This window comes from Paramormyrops kingsleyae, chromosome 1 (genome assembly GCF_048594095.1).
Source record: "Paramormyrops kingsleyae isolate MSU_618 chromosome 1, PKINGS_0.4, whole genome shotgun sequence".
In the NCBI taxonomy this organism is placed as follows: domain Eukaryota; kingdom Metazoa; phylum Chordata; class Actinopteri; order Osteoglossiformes; family Mormyridae; genus Paramormyrops; species Paramormyrops kingsleyae.
In genome coordinates this window covers 49604276-49632121 of record NC_132797.1, presented here as the reverse complement: position 1 = coordinate 49632121, position 27846 = coordinate 49604276, and the positions used below count along the sequence as shown (strand labels likewise).

The following is a 27846-nucleotide window of genomic DNA, read 5'->3' as shown; positions in this document are numbered from 1 at the left end:
TGAAATACACAAGAAAGATACGCGGTCGATGATGCCCTCGTCCCCAGAGCGTCAATAATAGTCACTGCATCATATTTATCGCTTTCTATATTTATATAGTCACAGTTTTTCATTTTTCATTCCATCTATCAATAAACTGTGAAAGGGATTTTATTGTTGCTACTTTTCTTGCGTTTCAAACTGCCTTTCCAAAGTGATGGGTGTGGGGTGCAGTGACATTCCAGACTGATGGGCCATTGACAGTATGCAAACTACTACAGGTGTGAGGACACCTATCTCATCAATATTCATTGTGAAGACCACTGACTTTGAGAAAAAGAGTGTCACTCCAAAGTTCTAACACTTTAGTAATCAAACCATATAAAATTTCTGAATGTCACTTTCACCTATGTGTAGCCAACCCCTGTGTCTATAAGCTTCAGAGCTCAAAAGTCTTACCTAGAAATGTCTATAATGTGATTTTTTACAATTTCTCAGCATGTCTGAAAATAGGTTTTTGAAAAGTATATATTTAAAGTTGATTTTAACAAAAAATAGAATACTAACATTCTAAGAGGTCTCAGATTATTGGTGCTGAGTTTGTGCTGAATAAAAGCAAATGTATCACTTTGGGATAAGTGTTTTTTAGATAGGTGAAATATTTTAAAATGTCAAGGCATGTCAGACTACTTCGAAAGTGGAAAAAAGGCCTCAGGCCCCAGGGGGTTAACACCGCAACACCTCATATAGGGACAATTAACCCTTTGGGGTCTAGGGGTAGGAAACACACTTTCACTGACTGGGGCATGATCACACATTTCTTCAAATATCATAAACTTAATTCATGGCAAATAAATTATTTCTTATATATTTGTTTTGCCATTACACTCATCTTTATTTTAATATATATTGTAAATATGTCAGATTTTTGACAGAGTTTGAAATTTGACATCAAAGTATAGACATTGCAAAATGCAGTTTGGAACACTTGCAGAAACATTATAAAAGTACATAGTAAGCAATGCTGGCAGTTTGTTTTGATCCCAGATATCTGATCACCAAAGTCTTGGCTACATGAAGATGACTAAATGGTGTAGATGCAACATTCATTTGGATAAATAAATAAGAAAAACCTAACTCATGTCACTATTTCTGGCTCCTTTCATTGAATATGTAGCAACTTTCATGTGTATGAATGAGCCATTGTCACCTGGCCACGTCCCCAACCCCCTTTTATGGTGCTGAAGGGGATGTATCTGGATCGCGTTTCACCGTTGCGCTGTTAATCAAATTACCATGCGAATGCGATTTGAATACGCGCTAATGCGGCTATTTAGAATGTGAATAGCAATCTTCGGGTGAGAGCGGCACTACACGCCCCCGATGCAGGTAAAACAAAGTAAGATGACATGGTTTACTTTTCTGCCGATTTAACCTAATTAAAAAAACTTTAATACTTCCGACAATGGACGTTTTGAAAAGAAGACAGATTACGGATTTAGCCAGCGTTTTTTTCATGATTCTACATTAAGATTTCAGCGAGATATAAACTGAAATAGACGCGAAAAGTACGCGATGTCGCAGACGACATACTCGACCCCAGAGAGTTAAAGCAGAACCTGCTAGTGGTCCCCCTTCTGGTCAAAGCGGAGTTGTACAACAGAGCCCAACCCAGGGGTAATCTGATCTGCAACAGCAAGCTACGTTTGAATGAAGTCCCATTGGTTTGAAGCTGTTATTTCTCCTTTCCTGTTCCCAACTTCTCCTGTGGTCTTCTGACACTGTCAATAGCCACAGATCTGCAATTTCCAGGATAAGGCTTTATCCTTTCCCCCTCACTAGGGCATCTCTCAGGCCCTAGAGTAACTCACACTGTTCTAACCTGCAACAACTTCTCCCAGGGAACAATTTTTGTTTGTTATTTTGTCATGGGTAACTATTCCCGTGGTTCACTACACCCTTCCAGTTACCCATTGACAGGCCCCAAGTTCTACTTTATTTTATTTTGTTGGTTTAATTTGTTCGCCCAGATTTAGATGTTAGGCCTCCCACCTTGGCAAGACCCAGCCTGAGTATAACAGATTTCTGCGATCACCCTCCAGTTGACCGGGTCACCATGACCCACAGAGAAAGCCCCCTTGACCAATGGAATGATTTGGGTACCTGGCTGGATGTTGTGACTTCTGACTTCCTGCCCAGTCAGGCCGATCTCACACGGTCCAAAGGAGCTGACCAGCTTGAGGAGGACATCGCCGAACTGATGGCCACACCACCCACTCAGAAATGCGGAAGTAAGGAGCTAACCAAAATACTCGGCTCCCTCGCACACAAACTCCTAGCCAGGCTGCAGATTAGCGAAGAGGAAACGTCCGGCCTCAAACAAAGAGTGCAATCACTCAAGCAGCAGGAGGAAAACACCCAACAACTACTGGCAGAGGCACAGAGAGATGCCGCCCAGGCCCAGCATCACATTGGGAATCTGGAGCAAGAACTCCAAAAGAGAAGCTCTCCACCCCATGAGGAGGAGGAGACGGAAGAAGGCGAAATGCCTCACACCAGCAAAAAGCTTCAACACGCCCTGGAAGAGCTCAGAGCTGAAGCTGACCAGCAAAAACAGCAAGCCAGAGCCACCAGGGAAAACCTTGAAGCCAGACTGGACCAGGCCGACACCCTGCTGGACAGAGCCCACATGGAGCTCAAGAACAAGGATGGTCAGATCCAGGCCCTGAAAAACCATCTGGCAGAGGCACAGAGAGATGCCGTCCAGGCCCAACATCACATTGGGAACCTGAAGCAAGAACTCCAAAAGAGAAGCTTTCCACCCCATGAGGAAGAGGAGACAGAAGAAGGTGAAATGCATCGCACCAACAAAAAGCTTCAACATGCCCTGGAAGAGCTCCGAGCTGAAGCTGACCAGCAAAAACAGCAAGCCAGAGCCACCAGAGAAAACCTTGAAGTCAGACCAGGCCGAAACCCTGCTGGACAGAGCCCACGCGGAGCTCAAGAAAAAGGATGGTCGGATCCAGGCCCTGGAAAACCATCTGGACGAGGCACAGAGACGTCTGCACAAGATGAATCACCAACTGATCAGCTGCCAGGAACAGCTCACCGATGCCAGAATGAAACATCGGGCGGACGCAGAAGAGATTGACCGGGTGAGATGGGAATTGAAGCAAGCATATGAGGTGAAGTCGGAATTCGAGGCACCCTACGAATCAGTAATGGGACCGACGTCATCTCTAACAGTGCGGTCGCTCCCAAGGCACATGGGGATTTCTCATCGGGACGAGGTAACTCCCTGCCCCTCACCAGACCTAGAGGAACCAAGAACCCAGAAGGTCTCTCTCGGAGAAGACACCACAGATGGAACGGGCCTACCAAAGCGAACGTTACACCAGCCCCGGGCTACCACAAAGGAGCTTGATAAAGTAGCTCGGAATATCAACACGTTTACCCCGAATCCCAGAGGAGGCCACGACATTCATGCCTACCTCCAAGACATTGACTTCCACCTCCAAAGACTGGACAGTGTGACCAATGAGGACAGAGTCTACCTCATCAGGATCACATCTAGCCTGGAAGTCCACAGCTTCTTGGATCGACAACCTAGTCGAATCAAAGCCGACGCCACGCTGCTACACGAAGCACTGACTCGGGAGTTTGCTGATCCTGAGTCAGAACAAGGTATCACCATCGCCTTCAATGTTAAACAGAACAGACAAGAAGCTCCCCAAGCCTACTACAATCGCCTTCGTCGGGCATATTTTGGGTCCAGAAATGAGCCAGACATGGAAGAAGATGCGAACTTCAAGGCCCTCTTCCTTCGGAACCTCCACCCAACCATTAACCACTACCTGGGGCTCATGGCTTGTCCCCGCACCATGACAAGTCAACAACTGCGAGACCTGGCGATTAAGGCGTACCACAAACAAAGAGCAGCAGCTGAGAAGGCAACCAAGGCTCCGGCAGTGCTGAACCTTGGCACTACAGATCCCAACTTAGCATTGGAAGGTGGCCACCCTCCTCATCAACCACCACTCCACGACCGAGGTTGGAGAACAGCAAGCCATGGTGAGCATTACCCTGGTCCGCCTTCACAGCAGTCAAAGACCCAGCCGGACCGGTGGGAGACACAGCATTCTCTTAACAAAGGGAAATCAAGACCAATGGAGCCTTGGAACAAACAGGGAGACCGACAGGGAAACCGGTTCCCTAAGCCAAGCTCTCCCCCAAGTTCCCGACGGAATCCACCACGGAACTGGCAAGACCGAAGGAGAGGTCACGATCCCGACTCGAGGTCTGGACGAACCAAGGAAGAAGAGGAGTTGAATCTACTACAGTTACTGCGTGATTTCTGTGCTCAGCATCCCCTTAAGGGCCCAGGAGTCTTTCGAAAGAAAGATCCAAAATGACTAGGACGGAAGCCCAAATCACGCAGGACCCCACAACCCTCACCTGAACCCACACCAGACAATGCCTACAAACTCCCTCAGAGGTCAGCCCCAAATGACGCTCAACAGCCATCGGCCTTCCCTACCAAAGATATTGGGATAACTGAAGAAGTCCCACCTCAACCAGAAAGAGCGGCTGACTCAGGCCTGGTGAGAGCACCTGATGTCGCCGTCACCAACACAGAGCTTGATCAAGGGGATGAGCCCCCACCAGTGCCTGACAGCGCTGTCCTGGTTGTAAGCTGTGACTCAGAAGAGCACCAACCCTACTGGGGTGATGCCTCACCAATTCCTGACCAGGCCCTTGTGCCACAGCTTCTGGGTGACCTGATGGAAAGGGGGGTAGCCAAGAAATTCTACCTCTCCATCACCCTGGAAGATGTTCTCACCCTCGAGGCCCTCATCGACACTGCAGCAGACATCACCCTCATGTCAGCCAGTCTCTTCTACCAGGTGCAGCACCTAGCCGGCCAGAAGAACAAAACCCTCCAGCCGAGGAAATACTCTTTGGACGTGCAGGCGTATTGAGCCGTGGGCACCAGGATGGATCACATGATCTCCCTCAGTTTGTCTGTCGGCCCCATGGATCTCATGCACCCTGTATACATTTCCCAATTTGAGTCCATTCCTCTCCTCATTGGGAAAGACTTGCTGAACCGGTTTCAGCCGTTATTGGATTTCCAGCAGTTGAAAATGTGGGCTCAAGTCAGAGAACCGCTGCCACTGCGGACACCTGACACCGCCACACAGGAATGTCAAACCCTGGCTGCCTCCTCAGACCTTACTCCACACCATGGAGGATACCCAACTGGAGAGCACTGTCGTGACACAAGAGACCCATGCCAGCATCATGCCTCCTTCCTGTGCGGGCTGGACCCTACCCCAGGATCCTTCCGTCCCAAGATCAGGAAAGGCATTCGGCTCCAAGGCATGGAAGTCACCGATGTGGTGATGACCATGGGGGTGGAAAAATCAGCCATCAACCAGAAGCTGTACGATGAGCTGAAGAGTAGGGACCCTCCCGTGCCTAATGTCAGCAAAACCTCAAGGTTCCCACTGAGCATGGACCCGGAGTCCACCACTACAGCCACTGGCGTCTGCGCCCTGGACCTTGTCTGGAACAAGCGAGCCCTGAAACACTGCTTCATGGTCGTCCCAGACCTCCCACATACAGTGTACCTCGGTGCAGACCTCCTGGTCAGGTTAGCCGTTCAAGTGGACACAATCAACAACGTCCTTTGGACCTCCTTCAGGGGACAAGCACCCCCACCTGAAGTGACCCTAGACAACCTCTGTTCGGGACAAACCATCCCAGAAGCATGTGCCATGACCACTGAACACACCACGACACTCCCCGCCTACACAAAGAGCATCTTGATTCGCATAACCATGAAAAGGGGCCAGACGTTAAACCATTCCCTGGCCTTTTTCCAGCCATCCACACAAGCCACGGAAATGGGGTTAACGCTGGAAGCCACACCGCTGCTGGAAGTCACATCCCGGACGGCGTACGTGCTGTTCAATAATTGCACAGCAGTCGACATCACCATACCCAAGAGGACTACGGTGGGATGGCTCATCAGCCAACAATTCCACGACTTTGACTTGACTCTCCCAGTGATCGGCCAGATCCCCACCAATTTGCTGCCGGCCCAACTGGACAGGGACCGTCTGTTTACAGTACCGACTCAAGCTATCGCCATCGTCTCCTCAGTGCCGGTGACAAAAGAGGCAGTGTGTCGCATTGAGCTTGCTGGTGATCAACATCTCACAATCCATGCCATAACCACCCAGCCAGACGTAGTACAATCACCTAGCATGCCGATTCCAGGAGGGGCCTGCACAAGTGGACTCGGGGAACCCTACTCCGGTCTTGACATGGAAGTGCAACAAATCCTTGCAGAAGCCGATGCTATCGACAATGAGGGAGATCGACAAAAGCTTCGTCAAGTCATTTACAAGTACAAGGATTTCTTTGCCAAAGACTCCCTGGATTGTGGACTGACGGACATCCACATGGTCCACATCCCCACCCGGCCAGGGGCCCCACCGACCTTTGTAAAGCAATACAAGATACCCATTGCATCGTATGAACCCATACAGGACATCATTGACTCCATGCTGGAAAAAGGGATCATCCGACCGTGCAATAGCACTTACTCGGCTCCCATCTGGCCAGTTCTTAAGCCAAATGGAAAATGGCGGCCCACCATTGACTACCGCAAATTAAACCAACAAGTTCCCCTGTCCCGTTGGCCCATGACGCAACTGGACCAGGAACTGCCTAAAGTCAGAGGCGCCAAAGTCTTCTCAACCATGGATGTGGCTTCAGGATTCTGGACTATCCCAGTCCACCCCGAGGACCAACATAAGTTAGCCTTCACTTTTGCCAACAAACAATACACTTTCAACCGCTGTCCTTTTGGACACGCTAATTCACCGGCCGAATTCAACATCTTCCTGAACAAAGCATGCCCTGATGCCCGTGCTCGAGGGAACCTCATCTACGTGGATGACATCCTCATCAGAAGCACCACAATGGAAGAGCATCTAGCTGAAATCGACCATGTTCTGGAACAACTAGCGAAGGCTGGTGCCAAAATCGCCCTCCACAAAGGCCAGTGGTGTAAAACCAGAGTCAACTACGTGGGTCTACTGGTTGGTCCAAATGGTATCGAACCCCAATACAGCCGTACCCAAGCCATCCAGACCATTAACTCTCTGGGGTCGAGTATGTCGTCGGCGACATCGCGTACTTTTCGCGTCTATTTCAGTTTATATCTCGCTGAAATCTTAATGTAGAATCATGAAAAAAACGCTGGCTAAATCCGTAATCTGTCTTCTTTTCAAAACGTCCATTGTCGGAAGTATTAAAGTTTTTTTAATTAGGTTAAATCGGCAAAAAAGTAAACCATGTCATCTTACTTTGTTTTACCTGCATCGGGGGTGTGTAGTACCGCTCTCACCCGAAGATCGCTATTCACATTATAAATAGCCGCATTAGCGCGTATTCAAATCGCATTCGCATGGCAATTTGATTAACAGCGCAACAGTGAAACGCGATCCAGATACATCCCCTTCAGCGCCATAAAAGGGGGTTGGGGATGTGGCCAGGTGACAATGGCTCATTCATACACATGAAAGTTGCTACATATTCAATGAAAGGAGCCAGAAATAGTGACATGAGTTAGGTTCTTCTTATTTATTTATCCAAATGAATGTTGCATCTACATCATTTAGTCATCTTCATGTAGCCAAGACTTTGGTGATCAGATATCTGGGATCAAAACAAACTGCCAGCATTGCTTACTATGTACTTTTATAATGTTTCTGCAAGTGTTCCAAACTGCATTTTGCAATGTCTATACTTTGATGTCAAATTTCAAACTTAACAAAAATCTGACATGTTTACAATATATATTCAAATAAAGATGAGAGTAATGGCAAAACAAATATATAAGAAATAATTTATTTGCCATGAATTAAGTTTATGATATTTGAAGAAATGTGTGATCATGCCCCAGTCAGTGAAAGTGTGTTTCCTACCCCTAGACCCCAGAGGGTTAAGGCACCATCGAACCTGACAGAGTTGCGTAGTTTCCTCGGCGTCTGTAACTACTCTCGGCAGTTCATGGAAAACTACGCCGATGTTGCCAGACCGCTAACTATACTCTTGAAGAAGGATGCTCCATTCCGGTGGTCCACAGAACAGGAAAACAGCATGAAAGAGCTGAAGCAACGTTTGTGCTTGTACTCCGAACATGGAGTACAAGACCTACTGCTCTGCACAGACTCCAACTACACACGTCTCAACTTCATGTGCCATCTCCCTCACTGGAAACAAAATGGCTTTAAAACTTCAGGAAACAAGCCTGTCAAACATCAAGACCTCCTGCAGGCATGTGATGTTCTCATTACTGCACAAAACATGCATATTTACTGGAAGAAGGTTCGCGGTCATTCCAGACTCCCGGGACTTGACAAGACATACAATGACCGCACGGACGCACTCGCAAAAGCAGGGGCACTACATCGTGACCCGTGGGAGTTTCGTTCCCCCCCACCCACCCATGCTGTCCAGGTCATCACCCGCAGCCACAGCCGAGCACCTGCCTCGATGCCAGAGGCCTCACTGCTGGAACTTTCCCTTCAGGTCTCCAACTCTGACATCATCTCTCTCCAGCCCACTGATGCTGTGCTCAACATGGTCTGCGATCACCTCCGCGACCTCTCTGCTAACTCGATCTCCACAACTGATCAGGCATCCCTTCCTGACATCCATAACCTGATCATGGCTTTACCTTTTCATCATTTTGCCGAGGGCGTACCTCTTGATGTCCCTGATGCCCACACTTCACCACAGCTTGTGGTCCCTCAGGCACAAAGGGGGGTCATGCTACTGTACGCCCACCACGCACCCTGTGCAGGACACCGCAATGCCAAAACAACCAACGAGTCACTCAAGATGAAGCCAGTAGCTTGGAAGGAACCACATTCCAACCAAAAGAAAGACATCTTTTCAGTCTGAAATCTCCTCAAATTCCCAAGGAGAAAGACGAAAGAGAAAGGGGAGGAAAGAAGGTCACAGATAGGGTAGATTAAGGTGGTGGGCCTGACTACTGATATCTGGGTGACCTTTTCAGTTTTTGCTGTATTTATCTGTTTCTTTCTTTTGATAGCTTTTCATTTTATTTTGGTTGTTGTTTTTGTTAAGGACATGGGGTGGCTCACGCGTGCCCGGGAAATTACTGAAGAGAGATCCGGTTTTGCAATTTTCTTTGTCCTGTTTGTTTCTTTGCAATTGTTCTCTGGCCGAGAATTGTTGCCCACTATACTTTCTCCCTGTTCCTTTTGCACCGGTGTGCACAACATTCAGAGTCTCGACTCACCCCCTCAATCCTAATCTGGTCTTTATTTTCTACCCCCTATTACTAGGATGATGCTGCCCCCGCTATTAGCATTACTCTGCCTAGGAGGTTGAGGCTCCAGTCTGACACGGCGTTCCCTGGACCTCCGCCTGGCACCGTCTTCCAGGGACAGCCCGGTCTCGTGATTACCAACTGTTGTACCCACACAGAGAGAGTATTCGTCGGACGATGTCAACTGAGCCATTACCTGCATGAGAGACCCCAAACTAGTGGGACAGGTGTCTGATGGACCCAGGATGCCCTGCATCATGCTGCCGCTGACACTACCCACAGGTTGGAGCAGTAACCCAACGACCATGACCTAAGCTGAGTCCAATCGACGGCCCAAGAGGCTCCTGAGCACCCTGCTGGGAGCTGCAGCAGCCGTTGGCACCCTGTTCGACATAGGATTCACCACTCTTCGTGGTCCCAGAAGCCAGGCGCCAGCCCCTGCGCCTCCTCCCTGTCCATCCTGTCACTGTGCCACCCAGAGTGCCAAACAATGGGATGTCAACAATGCCTCGTTGCAGGGTGGTGATCCTGTTTCAACTTCTGTCGCCTGAATGATGGCAATGCCATCATCAGCCGAAAGGGGGGATATGTAGGATCACAAATGCACATATCACAGGGCCTAAATTCCAAGTGGCCTGAGACAAGGCCGAGCCTGGTACGAGAGGCACCAAAGGGGGGTTACACACATAAACACACACACACAGATAACAAGGGAAGCCAGTACTCCAACTTTTATTGCCCTTGACTTGGCATACAACCCCCCTCCACATACACTCTGCCTTACATCTCACTCACCCAACAGACGAACACCCTAAAGGAAATTTCATTTAAATTTGGCTTTTGTATACCCTGTATATTGATTTACTCACGACTACTAGTCTCAATATACAGATACGTTATGTTTGTATGTGTCCTTAGACAATCTTAGTGTTTTGTGTGCCACCCTTATAACCATGTTCACGGAGTATCACCTATTTCACCCCTTTGCACTTGAACACATATACCTATCTATTTATTTAAATTTATAGCTACCATTGTATGTATGTTCTCATGGTATACCAGAAGATTCTGGAAAGTGAGTGTAACCAATGTGTCCCAACTTTTAGAGAGTCTGCTTTGTTAAAAACCCCCCCTTCTCTTCCAACATTCCTTTGTGGTCCTTATCTGATCTTGGTGGACCTCACCAAGTTTCTTTGTTTCTACCATGCTATGTTAAAAGAACTGAATTAAGGTGTATTTTATCCATTCTGGAGAAGATGAATTGGCATAAGCCACACCAAACAAAATATGTTGTTTCCAGATGTGCAACTTATATTGATATTACCACAAACTAACGGCCACGCCTATCTATGGATAAGATGTGCTGTTTGTAATATGAATATTTGATGTAATATCTGCACAAAGTGTAACATCTGTTGAGGTGCAACCCAAAGCACCTGTATCCCATACTGATGTGAATGAGTCACATAGATAAAATAATTAATTGTTTAATCAATTAATGCAGATGGTATGAGGTATGTACCTGTGAAGCTGGTATGGCATGTTTGGTATCAAACTGATTGTTAATCACCCCTGATTCCGAATCTGGTCAGTGATTACCATAAAAGTGGATGTATCAAAAGTTATAACAGCTTAATGAAAATCATCAGTAAAGGTAGAATCAGGCGGGCCATAAATCCCAAAAGGACTGATACAGACCCCCTTCCGAAAGCCCGCCAAATGGATGGCCAGCCATTGGGCCAGGAGTCGAATTCCTGGTCATCCCTATTCATGAACTTTAGACCATAAAAATCTAGCACCTCAGAACAAAGGTGCGCAGAGAATAACCGCCAGCCCAAAGGAGAACATCAGCCGGGGCAAACAGATCATCAAGTACAGAAAAGACCATCAGCCCGGGAGACGAGAAGCCCACCAGAAAACCCTCCAGTGAAGGCCCAGCTGAACAGAGAACAGCACCCAAGACAAAGCTTCACCAGGAGAGAGAATCCAAAGGGGCTCCACTGCACTGCTTCAAACGCCGCGCCTTCCTGAGTGCCATCGGCTCAGCAGCTCTGCCATCAACTGCCAAGACCCCCCCCCCCCCCCACTCTTCAACCAAGTAAACCAACTTCCTTCCATTCTAACAACTTAAGCTGTTCTGTTAACCTGCTATAAGACTTTAGGGTCGTGTTTCCACAAACTGTGCTTGCTTTGCAGAACAGTATTTCCCATTTAAGGTTACTCATTTAAATCCGGTCATTGCATTTTCATAATTACATCGTTTGTTTTATTCCGTTATTTCATGTTTATTGTTTGTGTTAGGTGTAATGTCTGTCTTATGTTAGTTAGGAATAAATGCATGTCTTTTACACAACTTCAGCCTCCGTCATTGAGTACTCACACTAAGTTCCTGCCTCTGTGCGATCTTGCTACACGCTCTGAACCTCAAACTTGCCTGAAACATCGCGAGACTCTCTCTCATCGACCGTGAGGGGGGGCTCCGCTACCAATTGTTTACATTACCTGGTGACGCAGCTCGGTGGACGAGCCTTCTAACCCAGATGTCAGGAATGCCGGCGGCTCGGGAACGGGAACGAGGCATGGTGCACAAAAAGGGCGGACGACCCACTTGCGGCTCCAGGAAAACAAAACAGGGTTTATTAAATATAACAGAAAACACTATAAACACAACTAAACCAAAAAGACCACAAGGGGTCAAAAACAGAAAGTGGATTAAACAAGACTAAATAACAAAAACCGAATACACGCAGAACACTGACAATATCAAAACCAACGACAATCATGGACATAGACAATGAACCACTGGGGAACTGAACACAGGCAGGAACTAAAATACTAATGGGTAACGAGACTAACACAGGACAGGTGAGGCTAATTAACAAAACCAAGGAAACAGGGCACAGGTGAAACCAATGAACTCAAAAGGAACTGAAAACAGGGAAACTAATAACTAACCAAGGAAACAGAAACTAACACTGGGGAATCTAAACAGGTAAAGACACAAGCAGAGGGCACAAGGAACAAAACCAAGAACCATATACAAAATCACCAAATACAATAACTAGACAAACTCAACTGAAACACTAGGGAGCAAAATACAAAAACAGGAGGCAGGATTCAAACATAAGACAAGAGGGAACTCAGGACCGAGGGGCAAACAGACAGCACATGCTAAATACATTGAGCCACGAGACCAGACAGGAGACAGGGGAGAACAAGGACTGACGTGAAGGACGGAATGACCAGCAGCACCTGCTGGTCAAACAGGGAAGGGACACGGAAGGACCACAGCAGGGGCTGACCCTGACACCAGGTTACTAAGTGATATTGGTAATTAGTGAATGCCGTTTAAGTCTCACATTATCAGACTCACGGGGATACCGCAATCGAGTTTGGAGGAGCCGACCATTCGGCATAACAATTGATTAATAATCAGCATTAAATAATAATTAATTAAACTTTAATTAATTCAAACATATTGGTGGAGATATAAAAATTTACCTGAGCTAATAATTCCTACAGTGCATAATAGGAAAATCAGACTAACTTAACAGTCGTATATAAACAGAATATTAATAAAAACTGATAATTCGAAAGATTGCAAGTTCGTGCTAATGACATTACAAAATGACAGATGAATGCACACTTCAATGCTATTTGTATATTGCTTACCTCAAGGTGACTAGTAGCCTCTCTTCAGGACTAACACTCACTCGTATATTTGTTGAGTGGCGTTTAACGTGCTGTTAAACCAGTCGCAGCAGACAATCAAAAGTGGATACTGACATGCGAGTGTAGTTAAAGAACTTCTGCGGAAATCTTCGCATGTCTTCAAATAGCACAAAAAACGTCCCTTTTATCTGACGTTGCGCAGTCAGAGGGTGAACCCAGTAGCGGCGGCGATGTCTGTTCCTCTCCTGCCTACGGCGCCGTATCAGGAGGATTTTTAAAACAAGAATGTATAACGTAAGTTTTAAATAGGGATCCATGTTTTCAATTACAATACTATAAACCAAGATGACCACGTGTAATTACATACAGAGTAATTACTGCCCCCACAGGTAAATACACGAAACTACAGATTGGGCGTCAGGCTGGTGTTAAACAACGTCAAGCGAATGCCAGAGAAACGACAATCGAACGCAGCTACAAAACACAGGAAAAACGCGTATGGCGATCAGAGGGCGTTCGTTTCGAACGTCCGTGCGGACGAGGCCTTACTTACCCGTTTTAGGTAAAGACCGAATTATATCTGACTCCAATTTAATTAAAAGTTTAGTCATGACATTTCTGTTATTTAGATTACTCCTGGGTGGTGCCTTGCTGAACTCCCACTAATCCCGGACGGTGGGGCACACCGGATTCGCCTCGGCCGATAGGGCGATCCGTGAATCTGCTATGTAGGTGGGTGATTCCTGTTTTGGGCCACATATTCATGTCCTCGTGTTTAACTTGCTCTTATTCTTTTATAAAATTAGACAAATATTTATAACAAACCTATTTTATTACGTGTTTAGGTCTTTTCTATTGCTCTAACAAAGATAAATTATTATTTTTATCTCTTTAAAGCACCATTTCTCTGGAATATGCACTCATTTTAGCATGTCCCAAATGCAATGTATTCAACTTCCTCAGTAAATATAAACTATAAAATTATAAAAACCAAAACTTATTCTTTATTATTTTGATAGACTAGGGTATACTACCTTTAGAGAAAGAAACACATCTGGTGAAACTTATTTTGTTTTCTGTAATTATATAATATATTATATGTCCCCGCATTCACTTTCCACCCTGTGAGCCTCTAGTTTCATGGCTCCCTAAAAAGATTACAAATTCATACAGCTATTTCCACGAAGTGACATGTCATCACCTGCTCGTATGATCCTCGTGTGTGCCACGCCCCCTCATTACCTATGTGTGCTACCCTGATTGTGATCATCTGTTGCCTGTTATTTTCGGCTTGTCCTGTCCCAGATAGCAAGCACAGTCGGCCCGATTTCGGCTGAATGTTGGCACTATCGGCTGAGGTCCGGGTCGGCTGAAGCACTGTATCTCTCGAATGGGCCGTGTCTGACATGCTGTAGTCGGCCTTACTACTGTAGGAATTATTAGCTCAGGTAATTTTTAATATCTCCACCAATGTTTGAAATTAATTAAAGTTTAATTAATTATTATTTAATGCTGATTATTAACCAATCGTTATGCCGAATGTTCGGCTCCTCCAAACTCAATCGCGGTATCCCTGTGAGTCTGTTAATGTGAGACTTAAATGGGATTCACTAATTACCAGTATCGCTTAGTAACCTGGGTTAGAAGGCTCGTCCAGCGAGCTGCATCACCAGGTAATGTAAACGATTGGTAGCGAAGCTCCCCTCACGGCCGATGAGAGAGAGTCTTGCGATGTTTCAGGCGAGTTTGAGGTTCAGAGTGTGTAGCAAGATCGCACAGAGGCAGGAACTTAGTGTGAGTACTCAATGACGGAGGCTGAAGTTGTGTAAAAGACATGCATTTATTCCTGGCTAACACTACAACTAACATAAGACAGACATTACACCTAACACAAACAACAAACACGAAATGACGGAATAAAACAAACGATGTAATTATGAAAATGCAATGACCAGATTTAAATGAGTAACCTTAAATGAGAAATACTGTTCTGCAAAGCAAGCACAGTTTGTGGAACACGACCCTAAAGTCTTATAGCAGGTTAACAGAACAGCTTAAGTTGTTAGAATGAAAGGAAGTTGGTTTACTTGGTTGAAGAGTGGGGGGGGGTCTTGGCAGTTGATGGCAGAGCTGCTGAGCTGATGGCACTCAGGAAGGCGCGGCGTTTGGAGCAGTGAAGTGGAGCCCCTTTGGATTCTCTCTCCTGTTGAAGCTTTGTCTTGGGTGCTGTTCTCTGTTCAGCTGGGCCTTCACCGGAGGGTTCTTGTGGGCTTCTCTTCTCCCGGGCTGATGTTCTCCTTAGGGCTGATGGTTGTTCTCTGCGCCAGATTTTTATGGTCTAAAGTTCATGAATAGGGATGACCAGGAATTCGACTCCTAGCCCAATGGCTGGCCATCCATTTGGCGGGCTTTCAGAAGGGGGTCCGTATCAGTCCTTTTGGGATTTATGGCCCGACTGATTCTCCCTTTACTGATGATTTTCATTAAGCTGTTATAACTTTTGATACATCCACTTTTATGGTAATCACTGACCAGATTTGGAATCAGGGGTGATTAACAATCAGTTTGACACCAAACATGCCAAACCAGCTTCACAGGTACATACCTCATACCATCTATATTAATTGATTAAACAATTAATTATTTTATCTATTTGACTGATTCACATCAGTATATGATACAGGTGTTTTGGGTTGCACCTCAACAGATGTTACACTTTGTGCAGACATTACAATACATTACTATCAAATATTCATATTACAAACAGCACATCTTATCCATAGATAGGCGTGGCCATTAGTTTGTGGTAATATAAGTTGCACATCTGGACACAACATATCTTGGTTGGTGTGGTTTATTCTAATTGATCTTCTCCAAAATGGATAATTTACACCTTAATTCAGTTCTTTTTAATATAGGCTGGTAGAACAAAGAAACTTGGTAACGGTCCACCAAGATCAGATAAGGACCACAAAGGAATGTTGGAAGAGAAGGGGGGGTTGTTAACAAAGAAGACTCTCTAAAAGTTAGGACACATTGGTTACCAGGGCTGTGGAGTCGGTAGATAAATGCTCCGACTCCGACTCCTCAGTTTCTAAATCTTCCGACTCCGACTTCCCGACTCCGACTCCTCTGTATGTATATACTATGCTAATGTATTTTCTACATCCATTGAAGGAAAGGAAGGCAACATACATGTCATTTCACCACAGAACTACTGGCTGGGAAGCCAACACTCTACTATAATGCCAGATTAAAGACAAACACAATGAAAACAAGGTTTCAAGGGTAGCGCATAGCGAAGGGGAGCCGACGGAGCTGAGAACACACCAGGTGATTTTTCAGGCGTTTGACGCGTGATGACTCGTTGAACGGCCGAAAAATCGGCAGTGCATCTGTAAATGTATGGGGGGCTTTAGGCTAGGTTCACAGTTCCCTGTAACAGTGGAACACGACACAATGGAAAGCGGTGCCGCACCTTACCTGTGCATTACATCCCATATAGTGACGCATACAGTCAATGAAAAGCATGCTTCATGGTTACTTGACATGTTCGTTTTCTGGTAACATTATGCGGTAACTGCATGCATTGGGCTTTATTCTTACAGCAGAGAAGTAGTTCATTATGACTGTTTGTGAATTGGGACATTTCAACTTACTTTTTTAATTCCCATTTAAATTTAGTAGGAGTCGGAGTCGGTTAACTTTTTGCCGACTCCGACTCCGACTCCAGGTACCCAAAATTGTCTCCGACTCCAACTCCTCGACTCTGACTCCACAGCCCTGTTGGTTACACTCACTTTCCAGATTCTTCTGGTATACCATGAGAACATATATACAATGGTAGCTATACCTATCTATTTATTTACATTTATGTGTTCAAGTGCAAAGGGGTAAAATAGGTGATACTCCGTGAACATGGTTATAAGGGTGGCACACAAAACACTAAGATTGTCTAAGGACACATACAAACATAACCTATCTGTATATTGAGACTAGTAGTCGTGAGTAAATCAATATACAGGGTATACAAAAGCCAAACTTAAATGAAACTTCCTTTAGGGTGTTTGTCTGTTGGGTGAGTGATATGTAAGGCAGAATGTATGGGGAGGGGGTTGTGTGCCAAGTCGAGGGACCCCAGTCCATTAGGTCCACTCTGCTTGTCTGTAGGTCCCTAAATCTTTGGGCAATAAAAGTTGAAGTGCTGGCCTCCCTTGTTATCTGTGTGTGTGTGTTTATGTGTGTAACCCCCCTTTGGTGCCTCTCGTACCAGGCTTGGCCTTGTCTCAGGCCACCTGGAATTTAGGCCCTGTGATATGTGCATGTGTGATCCTACACTACACTGTATTTTAATTGGCCTGATTATGATTTAATGTTTCCCTGCCGTTGTTTGGCGCAGCTGGCTGTTATGCGGCAAACAGGTGCAATGCAGTATCTGGCCCGATACTAATGGAACGGACAAAGATTGGTGTCATGCCGTTTCGCGCCGAAAAAAAAGTCAACATGATATACGGATATTACTCGGTACACGGCCCGATACTGTTAAACAGCCATTGGCCCACTACCTGCGGAACGGCCACAGGCCGACTGTCATCAGTGGTATGAAGCCAGGACGGCGCCAAACGACCCCTTTTTCGACACCATCGATTTGGTAAGTGACAATTCATTTTAATTTTTATTAATCAATGAAAATTGTTAGTCTTATTCTTCACAAAAATAGCCTAAACAATCTATCAACATGATTGATAATTAAAACATGCTTGTATGTTCCACATTATCCAATAAATTTAAATTAAACATCAACTTCTAGTTTCAGGTACTAGTAAAAGTACACAGGCTCGGACTGGGAACAAAATTCGGCCCAACACACGCAGCACAATATCAGGTTATTTATAACATAAGCTACACGACAGATTTAGCAATTAATTATGAATTATTTAATTGTTTATTATTTAAACTGTATGCTACATCGGCCTTTAACAGCGAATAAGATAAAAGAGCATGTCCTGCCTTAGGCAGTGAGAAAGCGTCTCACCAGTTAGCTCTTCTGCACTCCTATTTGGTGTCCCGATTTGGGTGGTATAAAAGAAAAAAACAATAAACTCGTTTGGTTTGGGGCATAATAATTCTTGGCTCTGCATGATGAATCCCCTTCGGTCAAGCCCCGTTATTAACATTGTCACTACATGCAATGTCACCTGTGACGTGGACATGCCTCTCGTCCTCTGCTGCGGCCTTATCTTGCCCCTGCTGTCTGCTGGATCTTGCCTGTGTCCACACTCTTTCTGTCACGATCCGCTACGTTCGATCCCGATGTGTGCCACGCCCACCTCGTTACCTCGTGTGATTACCGATTGTTATCACCTGTTACCCGTTCTTTCCTGCTTGTCTTGTGTATTTAGTCCGCGTCTGTGTCAGTATCCCTAGATCCGCCATTAATGTTGGTAACCGTGTTGTCCTGCCTGTTCTGAATAAACCTGTCTTCGTGGATCTTCGCATACTATGGAGCTAATATTATGACAAAACTATTTGAATGTGAATTGTGTAAATTTGAATTATTTACAAGTGTTATTTATCAAAACTGAATATTATATGGGATTTAAAATAGCTTTGAATTTGGTTTTGATTTTATTTTGGATTTGAATTTGAAATTATTTTACTTGAATATTAAACATTTGAAAATTAACACAACTGATTTTTTTTAAGGCAGAGTTTTATAGACATGTATTTTCAAACAAGGAATGTTTTGTTCTGAATTCTAAGACTGTAGATATCCAGTTTTTTTTTAAATACAACTTAAAGTTTTCAAGATGAAGAAGAAATTCGGAACATCAAATTCAATTTTCTAAAATTCAAACACAGAAATTCAGATCGTACAGAAAGTAAGTCAGAGGTCATCCACAGGGAGGCGTAGATGATCTCCGAAAAGTCGAACGAAGCATTTTGGCCAATTACAGAGCTGCAGTAGTTTTCTGGCGCGAGCGTGCGGCTCAGGAGGTCGCCATTCATGAATCGCCCAGAGGTAAGTGATTTTTAAGCATTTATGGTTTATATTTATATATTGTGTTAGCGTTCCCAGCATGTGAAACATTATCTGAGCAGTCTCTGGTGTTTGTATATTTGATGTAAAAGGGATTAGCATGCCACCGTGTCTATATAGAATGCGAACACGCCGCAACGGCTTTAAGTGACAAAGCGGCCGTTGTAAAGAGCTTAGAAATAGAACAGGGAATCCGTTTGCTGTTGGGAATTTCGCATTCAGTGTAGACATTATCCCTGATTTTAATCATCAGGTTCTACTGTCTTCTGTCATGGCGTGTCACACCGCTCGCGTCCAGTCTAGACAGGGTGTAAACGTAATAACTCCAGGGACGGATTAACTAGGACAGAATAGAATAGAATACAATAGAATAGAAAGCCTTTATTGTCATTATACACAGTGCAATGAGATTTAGAGCAGCTCCTTGCACACAGCGCAATGTATAAGTGATGTACTAAAAACTATAACTACAGTACACAGACAAACAAATAAATCAGATTAAACATACTTTGGTCCAAAGTGGTGAGCAGCATACAGTATGGTAGAGGTAGTATAGATAGCGCAAAATGAGGGTATAATATAAATGCAATATACTACAAATATAACAGTTTTCAGTGCAGATCTGAGTTCAGTATGGAAACAGCTTTGGGGGAAAAACTGTCCCTGAGTCTATTTGTTCTGTCAGGTATAGACCTATAGAGAGGGACCCAACCGACAAAAATATCACATCATCAGCTGCTAAATTTTAATCTGCCTTCACTGGCTGGTGCTGCGCAACAGACGCATTTTACAGTGTTACGCATTATAAACAATCACACGCAATTCTTTTTTTATGAATGCAATGATCAATCAGAGGCGTTCAGATGAGTCATGACTGAAACTTTTGCTGTTGCGCGCTCGCTGCTCTCTAGCGAGTTGTCTCATCATAAACAACAAATTACAGATGTGTGCATACAGTGTAAGTGCACAGTAAATTGCACAGTGTAAACCAATTCAGTGATTATAATAGGAGTTTTTGAGAGTGGTTGAACTCAATGATAATGTTCTTTAATAATTATTTGCTCTCTTTCTGTACAATTAAATGGTTATAATTAGTAACTTACAAAAACATTTGTAAATGAAATCTAAGCAAACGGCACAAAAAAGCTAATGATGTTTTAAAAAAAACACTTTACAGTTTCTTATGTTGTGTGTGAGTAAATGTGCATTATTGTAATAAATTACAACAATGAGCTAACAATTGTCAGCTTTGCAAAATAAGTACCTCATTAGCATTAACCATTTTGGTCATGTCATTTATGCATTCCTTTTCCTAAGCTAACTGCTGTCTTTCTTTTTACAGGAACAGATACTTCTGGAAAATATATTGGGGAGACTTCAGTCACGTTTGGAGCTTGCACTTTCACGGATGCCTGTGGATGTGGACTTCTTAGAATTGATCTGTGTTCAGGAGTTGGTTTTCCTGAGTGCTGTATCACCATAGGTCATTATTCCTGTGGACATATGGGACGGCTTAACTGGTCTGCATCATGCAATTACTTTAGAGAGGCAAAGAAACGAGACGCATGTTGTGACAGCACAATTTGAACAAGGAAATAGTGGACGACCAAAAGCAATCATTGGTCGTGAGTATCTCGTCAATTTGCTTGAAATGAACTTACCAGTCAGGTGTATTGCAAGGCTTTTGAGGGTATCTGAACGCACTGTACACAGACGACTAGCAGAGTTCGATCTATCTGAGAGATCACTGTACAGCTCACTAACAGATGATGAGCTAGACACATTAGTGTCAAACATTAAGTCCCGAATGCCAAATTCTGGATACAGAATGGTAAAAGGAGCTTTAAAAGCTGAAGGCCACAAGGTACAATATGACCGAGTCAGGGCATCGCTGCATCGAGTAGACACACTGGGAGTTTTATCCAGGATGACGCAGCTGGGTTGTGTTGTCCGGAGGAGGTATTCTGTCCCAGGGCCCAAATCTCTGATGCACATAGACACCAATCACAAATTGATAAGGTAAGTTTATATATGATTTTTACTCAACATATTAATTTTAACAGTATCGTCTTAAGATGGAAACTTCTGTCTGATGTAGCAGTTCAAACTCTGGCCCTTGAGGTCTTTTTTTTAGTTTAGCTCCAACCCTAGTCAAACATACATGGACAAGTTAATCAAGCTCTTCAGGATTACTAGAAAGTACTAGGTAGGTGAGTCAATCAAGATTGGAGCTAAACTCTGTAGGAGATTGGATCTCAAGGGCCAAAATTGAGAACACCAGTCTAATGCCTTTGCTTTCAGGTATAACATTGTCTTGTTTGGAGGGGTGGATGGCTTTTCACGAAAGGTGAATTTGTTTTTGTTGTACAATATAATGCAACATTGGAATTGTTAATGTACCAGAAAAATAAAACTAACAATGCTATTTCTAATTCTACAGATAATGTACCTCGGCGCTGCCACAAGCAATTCAGCATCGACTGCGCTGTGCTTCTTCCAAGAGTCTGTGGAAAGATATGGTTTCCCTCTTAGGTAAGTTGTGGTATCAAGTAATAAAGATGAAAGTACACATGTTTTTTTTACATTAATTGTTAGGTATTGTGGTAGAACTTTTCACCCAAAAAGAAAAAATTTCATAATATACTTACCCTCATATACCCTCAAACCTGTAAGACCTTTGCTCATCTGAACATTTGTATTCATAGTAATATTTTATTCAGTATTTCTGATGACATTTCATAGACAGCAAGGGTACTACTATGGCGAAGGCAAAGAGATGTACAGTAGTAAGGTCATCCTTAAAGGGATACTAGGAACTATCCCTTTAAAACATTCCATGGGCTATTTTAACGTTGACTGTGGTAGAAACACATGCTGTCTATGAAGGGTCAGAGAGCTCTTGTATTTTATCAAAAATATTTGTAATTTATGTTCTGAAGATTAAGACGTGACGTGAAGATCCTGCAGGAAGTGGCACAGCATAACGTAAACTTCAACGGATTTCCCCTGCACAGGGAGTAGGACACAGTGTAGGGATCATGCCAGTTGGAACACAGTTCATGCACAGAGCTCAGTTCTAATAAGCTGATGATCTGAATCAGATAGCTTAACAAACAGACATGCAAAATTTGCAGAGTGGGGGTACGGAAGGACTGGAATTGAGAACTTCTGGCTTAGAGGGGTAGTTCAACCAAAAATGAATTTATTCACTATATATTAGTATATACTAGGGATGCACCGAATATTCGGCCACCGAAAATCTTCGGCCAAAAATGGCCCAAAAGTGCATTTTCGGCTTTTGGCTGAAAGATTTTTATCACCGAAACAACACGGCCGAAACAGTATGTTGACGCAAACAGAAACTGCTGCCTGCACGTGCTTGTCTGAAGCAACACGTCTGCGGTGTGGACATATTTCAGTATATCTGAGAAAGACCCACGGATAGCGATTTGCAAAACTTGTAATTTCAAGATGGGGTGTGTCTGTAGTCGTGCGTACAGTGATGAGAGCGGAGATCGGCGCATTGAGCGCAGACAGATGTAGCTTTCAGTGAGTGAAAAACAATGGCTTTACGTTGGTTTAAAGAGATGTCTTTTCTATATACTGTATTTTTATAAATATTTTTAAACCATGGAGGTGAGCCAATGGATATCACACAAGCAATGTGAAAACTGCTCAATATGTTAAAGTGAAAGTAAAAACTGACTATCAGCATCTGACGTGCATTCTTTCAGAGACAATGAGAGACGATTATACTTCACATGCTGATATTAATTTAGTCCCCTAATATTTTCCTTGTGCCCCGAACATGGGAAAAAAATAAAAAGAAACATTTTGTGTAAGGTTTGTTTCTGAAAGTCGGTTCTTGAAATAAAGCTCTTAATTTTCATTGATGACTGCAGTGTTATTAGGGGTTAAGGAAGTATTAATTATGATTTCAGGTGGTTTTAATTGTGGGGACTGAAAGACAAGAATTGCAATGAAACTTCAAAAGGCTATCCATTGAATAAATATGAGCGCTGCACGTTTCAAAGTCATTTGCTGTGCTGTTTTGTGTACTACCATTCTGATAGCGCCTCCTGCAATGGTACTAATAATTTGCATAATTCTTTCGGTGTTTCGGTTTTCGGTCTTGGTTTCCTCTTTTTCGGTTTCGGCCAAGAATTTTCATTTCGGTGCATCCCTATTATATACAATTTTTTTAATTCCTTAATGAATCCAGAAATAATTATCAGAGATTCTAATAAAATATTAAACCGCACAACCATTTCCAAAACTGATAATAACAGTATCAAATCATTATTTCTGAAGGATCATGTGATGTAATGGCTAGAGAAAATTCTGCTTGTTTCACAGAAATAAATTATATTTTAAAGTGTATTAAAAACCATGATTTTAAATTATAATATTTCACAATATGATAATTTTATTTTAATTTTTTTTGTAGCCTCCACATTTTTATTAATTTATTTGCTTCACCAGGAATGTTATATTATGCTTTATAAATAAGCATTATGTTAAGTATTAAAACATTGCCTTTATGGTCATTACAGGGTCAGAGGAGACCATGGAGTCGAGAACGTGGATATTGCACGTTTAATGTTTACAGTTCGTGGCAAAAGGGAGAAGCAGTTTCATTTCTGGAAAAAGTATCCACAATCAAAGGTATGTAAAGAAAGTATTATGTAGAAGACATATGTCACCTTGTGATATTTACATGGCTGCAGTGCAGTTTTGCCAGTCACTTGAGTAATGACACATTGAGTAGACACATGGAGTTCTGGAACTGAATTTAAATTTATTTGATAGAAAAACTGTAACATTAAACGTGTATTTTTTTGTTCCAAGAACTGTTTCATCAAGTACAAGCACTATAAATAGCTAAACTGCATCAAAACCAGAGAAGGTATGCTGTAAGCTATTGCATGGAAGTTTCCAAAGTCTCAAAAATAAAACGGCAATACTACATGAACGTGTGCATAGATGAACTGCATCAAAATTACTGAACAACAAGTCCAAACAATGCAGGACAAACTGTGGGACTGTAACTTCATTTGTATACATGGTGTCTGTATTAGATTTCACATAACTATACAAGCCCAAAACCAAACTCAGAAGTGCCAATGGACTTAAGGAGCTCGTCCCTAAAATGGCTGAAATCCATGTAATAACTTGGTAATCGTAGCATATTGAAGCAAGTGGAGGACTTCGGCATGTCAGCAGTAACAACTTCCACTACCATCTTTCCATCTGGCACTTCCCACCCCAGCCAAAATTTCACCAAGGCCTTAAGGTCAGAGCTGGATGCTAAATAAAGCAAACATACACTCACCTAAAGGATTATTAGGAACACCATACTAATACGGTGTTTGACCCCCTTTCGCCTTCAGAACTTCCTTAATTCTACGTGGCATTGATTCAACAAGGTGCTGAAAGCATTCTTTAGAAATGTTGGCCCATATTGATAGGATAGCATCTTGCAGTTGATGGAGATTTGTGGGATGCACATCCAGGGCACGAAGCTCCCGTTCCACCACATCCCAAAGATGCTCTATTGGGTTGAGATCTGGTGACTGTGGGGGCCATTTTAGTACAGTGAACTCATTGTCATGTTGAAGAAACCAATTTGAAATGATTCGAGCTTTGTGACATGGTGCATTATCCTGCTGGAAGTAGCCATCAGAGGATGGGTACATGGTGGTCATAAAGGGATGGACATGGTCAGAAACAATGCTCAGGTAGGCCGTGGCATTTAAACGATGCCCAATTGGCACTAAGGGGCCTAAAGTGTGCCAAGAAAACATCCCCCACACCTTTACACCACCACCAGCAGCCTGCACAGTGGTAACAAGGCATGATGGATCCATGTTGTCATTCTGTTTACGCCAAATTCTGACTCTACCATTTGAATGTCTCAACAGAAATCGAGACTCATCAGACCAGGCAACATTTTTCCAGTCTTCAACTGTCCAATTTTGGTGAGCTCGTGCAAATTGTAACCTCTTTTTCCTATTTGTAGTGGAGATGAGTAGTACCCGGTGGGGTCTTCTGCTGTTGTAGCCCATCCGCCTCAAGGTTGTGCGTGTTGTGGCTTCACAAATGCTTTGCTGCATACCTCGGTTGTAACGAGTGGTTATTTCAGTCAAAGTTGCTCTTCTATCAGCTTGAATCAGTCGGCCCATTCTCCTCTGACCTCGAGCATCAACAAAGCATTTTCGCCCACAGGACTGCCACACACTGGATGTTTTTCCCTTTGCACACCATTCTTTGTAAACCCTAAAAATGGTTGTGCGTGACAATCCCAGTAACTGAGCAGATTGTGAAATACTCAGACCGGCCCGTCTGGCACCAACAACCATGCCACGCTAAAAATAGCTTAAATCACCTTTCTTTCCCATTCTGACATTCAGTTTGGAGTTCAGGAGATTGTCTTGACCAGGACCACACCCCTAAATGCATTGAAGCAACTGCCATGTGATTGGTTGATTAGATAATTGCATTAATGAGAAATTGAACAGGTATTCCTAATAATCCTTTAGGTGAGTGTGTATATATATATATATATATATAACTACAAACTAATGATGTGTATCTAAAAACAATATCGTTAGTAGGACATATATTGTACTTTAATCTCTATGGCATGTTTACAATCAAGTAAAATTATGTCACATTTATCTTTTTATTATTGTATACTGTTTCACACACTACTCTTCAAAAAATAGTAGGCAGTATTTAATGTGTACTGGGCAGTAAACTAGTATGCCACTTCGAACACAGCCACAGTCTTTATGAATTGGTTACTGAATCATTAAATAAGCCAATGATTCAGTAACCCGTTCATAAAGACAGTCACTTGCCTCGTTGCAGTAGTGTTGATATTCGGGAAACGTCGTGAAATGTTGTTTACCTAAATAATACAGTCCGATCATGAGGAATATTGGCCAATTCCCTGGCTCGATCGGTGCACCTCTACTTATAACATTTAATATTTGTTTAATTTGTATGATATAAGCGGAAATGAATGATATAGCTACTTTAATCGTGCCTGCAAGCTACACATATATCTAAATGATTATTCACAATGTTAAAGTCTTCAACTCAAAACACAGCTTACAATCATCATCGAGTGACCTTACATCCAAGTTGGATCTGATGTGGATTCCAATCACGAACGGAGTTATGTTTTAACACTTACACCGGACGCGAGCGGTGTGACGCGCCACGACAGAAGACAGTAGAACCTGATGATTAAAATCAGGGATAATTGTCTACACTGAATGCGAAATTCCCAACAGCAAACGGATTCCCTGTTCTATTTCTAAGCTCTTTACAACGGCCGCTTTGTCACTTAAAGCCGTTGCGGCGTGTTCGCGTTCTATATAGACACGGTGGCATGCTAATCCCTTTTACATCAAATATACAAACACCAGAGACCGCTCAGATAATGTTTCACATGCTGGGAACGCTAACACAATATATAAATATAAACCATAAATGCTTAAAAATCACTTACCTCTGGGAGATTCATGAATGGCGACCTCCTGAGCCGCACGCTCGCGCCAGAAAACTACTGCAGCTCAGTAATTGGCCAAAATGCTTCGTTCGACTTTTCGGAGATCATCTACGCCTCCCTGTGGATGACCTCTGACCTACTTTCTGTACGATCTGAATTTCTGTTTGAATTTTAGAAAATTGAATTTGATGTTCCGAATTTCTTCTTCATCTTGAAAACTTTAAGTTGTATAAAAAAAAAACTGGATATTTACAGTCTTAGAATTCAGAACAAAACATTCCTTGTTTGAAAATACATGTCTATAAAACTCTGCCTTAAAAAAAATCAGTTGTGTTAATTTTCAAATGTTTAATATTCAAGTAAAATAATTTCAAATTCAAATCCAAAATAAAATCAAAACCAAATTCAAAGCTATTTTAAATCCCATATAATATTCAGTTTTGATAAATAACACTTGTAAATAATTCAAATTTACACAATTCACATTCAAATAGTTTTGTCATAATATTAGCTCCATAGCTTGCCTGCTTGATCATTTCCCCGCGTCCTGCCTGCTTATCCGACAGCGATCACGACACTTTCCACCTCTGTGTCATTTGGTACCAGTGGACTGTTAATACTATCACTGCAGCTAACATTAACGTTTTGCCTGATACTGGCTTTACATTACTTGATTTCTAAATAACTGAAAATAACTAATTTGTTAAAACATCTTTCAGTATCAGCCTTGAGATTTTTAATTTGTTTTTCTCTCTGACATTTTCTGCTCCACGTTTTCTCTTTTTTGGGACTTTATCCAATTGTATTTTCGATTGCTAGATAATAAAAATACTTTTCTGTTTCATTTCCCACCCGACCTCTGACATTACACAAGGATGGATGGATCCACTTGATGGGGTGGGGGAGGGGTGACAATCGTGCTCCCTGCACCTGCTTTACAATATTGGTAGCCTATTTTGGAACTTGTAACCCCCATTCTAATGGGTTGTTCCAATAGCAAAGGGGCCGTTCCCCTGCACGTCTGCCAGATTGCCAGTCTGAGCCTGACGGTACAGCTAGTTAATTGGTCAGTTAGTGAGGAAAAGTTTGGCGCGTTTCGAAAGGTGATGTATATCTAATATTAGTAGGATAAATTGATCGCCCTTTTAGCATTAGCCTTTAACATTTAAGGTCTAAACCATGTGATGGCTAGCTATGAAGCTACGTTTTGAGGAACAGAAATGTAAAAATTCTCAGTACTATACGTGTAAGAAGGTGTCTGACATGGAG

The 27846-nt window shown here is 43.2% G+C and overlaps 2 long non-coding RNA genes across 2 annotated transcripts; one reads left to right on the top strand and one right to left on the bottom strand.

Annotated features, from left to right (window-relative positions):
* Nucleotides 1–19492: 19492 nt before the first annotated feature.
* LOC140578806 (uncharacterized) lies at nucleotides 19493–27474 on the bottom strand. Its single transcript, XR_011983075.1, has 3 exons — nucleotides 26578–27474; nucleotides 21511–21565; nucleotides 19493–21045 (listed from the first exon to the last, which is right to left on the bottom strand). It is a non-coding gene; the product is annotated as an uncharacterized lncRNA (long non-coding RNA).
* On the top strand, nucleotides 20660–22067 carry LOC140578808 (uncharacterized). Its single transcript, XR_011983076.1, has 3 exons — nucleotides 20660–20686; nucleotides 21502–21593; nucleotides 22001–22067. It is a non-coding gene; the product is annotated as an uncharacterized lncRNA (long non-coding RNA).
* Nucleotides 27475–27846: the final 372 nt, after the last annotated feature.